The sequence below is a fragment of the Xiphias gladius genome, chromosome 2 (assembly GCF_016859285.1).
Source record: "Xiphias gladius isolate SHS-SW01 ecotype Sanya breed wild chromosome 2, ASM1685928v1, whole genome shotgun sequence".
Taxonomy (NCBI): domain Eukaryota; kingdom Metazoa; phylum Chordata; class Actinopteri; order Istiophoriformes; family Xiphiidae; genus Xiphias; species Xiphias gladius.
The window spans coordinates 14,525,062-14,528,734 of NC_053401.1; positions in this window are offsets into that span (position 1 = coordinate 14,525,062).

A 3,673-nucleotide genomic window follows, 5' to 3' on the forward strand; every position below is an offset into this window, starting at 1 on the left:
CTTCCTTGATTGTGACTAATAGTATTTTGACAGAGCACCCAGCTGGTGTATCGGCAGTATGGGGCAGCACATCTGATAACCTTCTAGACTTCAGCCTGACCTCTCTGAGGGAAGCTCACACACACACACACACACACACACACACACACACACACACACACACAGACACACACGCGCACACACACACACGCGCACACACACACACACACACACACACACACACACACACACACATTGCAGGAGGCCGCCATCCCATGCAGGGCAGCTGAGTGAGCGAGCTAGCAGCCTGTGACCACACTGTAATTATGAGCCGTTATCTGATTATGAAGCACTTCGGTGGTTCTACCTCGACCACTGAAACTTTTATTTTATTTTTTTATTTCATTTTATCTTATGGCCTGCAGGAGCAGAGACAAAAACTAAGGACGCAGGGTTAAGGGGATAAAGTCAATGAGAAAAAATTACTGGAGAAGTTCTGAAATGACAGAAAGAAGGGGGAAAAGAAAGAAAACTGCAAACAGTGAGCAGAGTAACGAAACAAAAGACAGTGAGACAGAAACAGCTGTCCCTCAGCTGTAATCTTCTCATCAGGGTTTTCCACTGAGAAAAGTGCCAGCGAGCTGCCTGTAAAACGGAATCATTACACCGTTAACCCTCAATCCATCTTCATTTGACTTTGCTGTAAGAAACTATATCAGTAAAGAAACCATAGAGCTTCTTGAAGTTGACTTTGGAAATGAGGTGGAGCGGGGGCAAGGATTGCTGAACATCCCCCCACCTCAAACCCACAAACCTCGGTCTGGAAATGGCCAGGAGTGAAGGCAACCTCTCTCTCCCACCCTCTCTCTTCCTTCTTCTGTGGATCTGAGGTTGGGTACAGCAATGAGAGGTGACTTGTGGGCGATTGTGATTTATGTGGTGGTGGGTTGGGGTGTGCAGGATGTGGGCTGGTGGAGGGGAGAAGATGGATCCGAGGTGTGACCGAAGGAGACAATCTGATTACAGCCTTCTACCTCCTTTCATCTTCATCTGTAACTCTCGCTGGTTCACTTGCTCTTTTGCCTACGTCATGTTGCTATGGTAACCTAAAACCTGGTAAGAAGCGAAGTGGCGGGAACGGTGACCTGATGGTCAAGGCAGAGATCGACACGTGCTGAACTTGTTTATATAGAATCATGTCCTCATCATAAGAAGACTTCTGTTTAGAGAGAAAAAATGAAAGACAGATGGTTACAGATGAAAAAGACGAAGAAAATTTGCTCATAAAGTTACAGTTGGATCACAATGGCGATGTGTCACTTGTCTAATCCATAAATGATTCCCATAAGATGAGCCAGTAACTATCCAGTTATCTAGCTGTCTCACTTGAGAAGTGGTTAGGTGATTGGTTAGCAAAAACAAGTGACTTTCATCTTACTTTTAGAGTGGTCATCTGCTGTCAGTGCTTACATTTCAACTGACATATTTCAGTTCATACAACTGAACTTTTACCAATTTCATCCATTTCAGCAGATCCTTTAAAAACAGTTACACTCCAACTAACATTTCAGCTCCTTTCAGTGTTTGAATCTCAACTGAATTTTCAACTCCTTTCAGCCCTTTTGATTCAGCCGATACTTCCACTAAATTTAGCACTTGATCGACTTCTTTCAATATTTCCACAACATCAAATATTTTGACTGCAAATCTCTGAGCACACAAATTTTCTCAGAAAAATTTGCCTTTTGCATTTAAACTTCATTTTCTGAATGGAGCCAGATCAAGGTGAATCATTTTGTATTCAGAAACGTACAGTTATTATAATGGTTGATATTTAGGTCAATATAGTTTGGAGCTGCAGTAAGTATGAGGCAAAGTCCTCCTTTTATTCATATGACTGTATAAATCCACATATCAGACTTAGATCTCCTAGATCACTGACACTACAAGCTATTGTCAGTCCACATCCACACAAATATGTACTATATGCATGCACATGAACGTCGAGGCTGACTAAAACCTGCTGTGTTCTGAGGCTGCCATCAAGTGGCAGAAAGAGGAAATGATGGTGCAACATAATTTCTGCACTGATATTCGATGATGAAAATGATATGACTAAATAAAATTGAGAATTATTTTTATGTTAAAATTCGCTATCCTCAGATTGTGCATTTTGCTCTGCACTATTTGAGAAGATTTAAGGAAGGAGAGGAAGTGGAATGGTGAGTAGGAAAGAAGGATGGATTTTGGAGGGGGTAGGGGAAGGAGAAATAGGCGATAAGCAATACTAAGTAAAGAAAGCAGTGATGCTCCAATATAGATATTTAAATCGCCACAGACAAATGCTGACTTCCTAACACAGCTATAATGATGAAGGTAAACAGTTCTAAGTGAGCAGCCTGCTGTTCACTAAATCACAATACAGATAATAAGGAGGAGTTGATTGTCTCATCCACTGCTCAGAAGGAGAAGTGAAATGTTTCTCTTCCCTGGATTAGATCATTTATCACTATCATCAGTGTCTATTACTGTGCTGCCACTGCTGCTGCGGAGACTTGTGAAAATAGCTGACCACAGTGTTCAACCTAATCCTGACTAAGGCTTTGTTAGAGACACAAAAGAGCAACAACCCTGCTTAAAGGTGCTGGGTTTTAACGTCAATAAATCATTATCACTATAATTTGAGACATTACAGGCACTTTTGAATTTTAAAAGTTACAAAGTGCCTCACAAGAGATGAAAGACTGACAAAGGTGAGGTTAAGGAAACAGAATGAGTAGTAAGGTAAAGAATCAATGATCATTGTAAATCTATGCACTGTCAGGGGGATAAAAAGGCACATACACAAGAAAATAGGAATTAGTTGCTCAGGAAAGTCATGATGGGCTATTAAAAAGTGAGAAACATGATTCCCTTTGTCAATGACTTACTAATATTTATAACTGCAGACATTCTGGCCTAGAGGGGTCTTCCTAATGAATTTAAACGCTCGCAACGTGTCATGTTGGAGGAGGATTTTCCACAACCTGGCAACTCCACAGTTGTTTTTAATGGTTTATAGCAGAAAGCATTAGTAAACGATTTACACATTAATAAAGCAATTCAAAGCCACTTCAAAATAAAGGGCTTGTGGAGCAGAAAGAACCAATACTGTATTTTTATTTTCTGAAAGGCCTAACCAAGCTGTGTTAACCCCTTAACATCAGTTTCCCCCCTTTTATCTCTCTTTAAGTACCTTTATGGTTTTTAAAATTGACTTTGTCTTACAGTATCTTATCAGTTTGTTCTATCCCTTCATTGTAGCTATATGATGTTTATACTGAGTGAAATATTCAAACCTGGGTTGCAATTTCAAAAAAGTTCTTGCACACCATAAGTCTGAGCAAAGTCCCAGTGACAGAATGTCTACAGATCAAAAACTCTTGACTTGGAAAGAAAAACAAAATCCTGCAAACTGTCCATCACTTGTACTCAGTTTCTCTATATGAAGTGAGTACAACTGATGAACAGTGTGCCAGATCTTTGTTTTCTTGTCAGACCATTCATTCTGTCTTAAAAAAAAAAGTTTAAATTATTTTCCTCAGCATTTTAGAATTCAGACACACCACAGCAGGATTGAAAATGTGGCATTTTCATTAAATAAAAATAACTTTATTTCACTGTAATCCTGATTAAATGTAATATCAACTTTGCC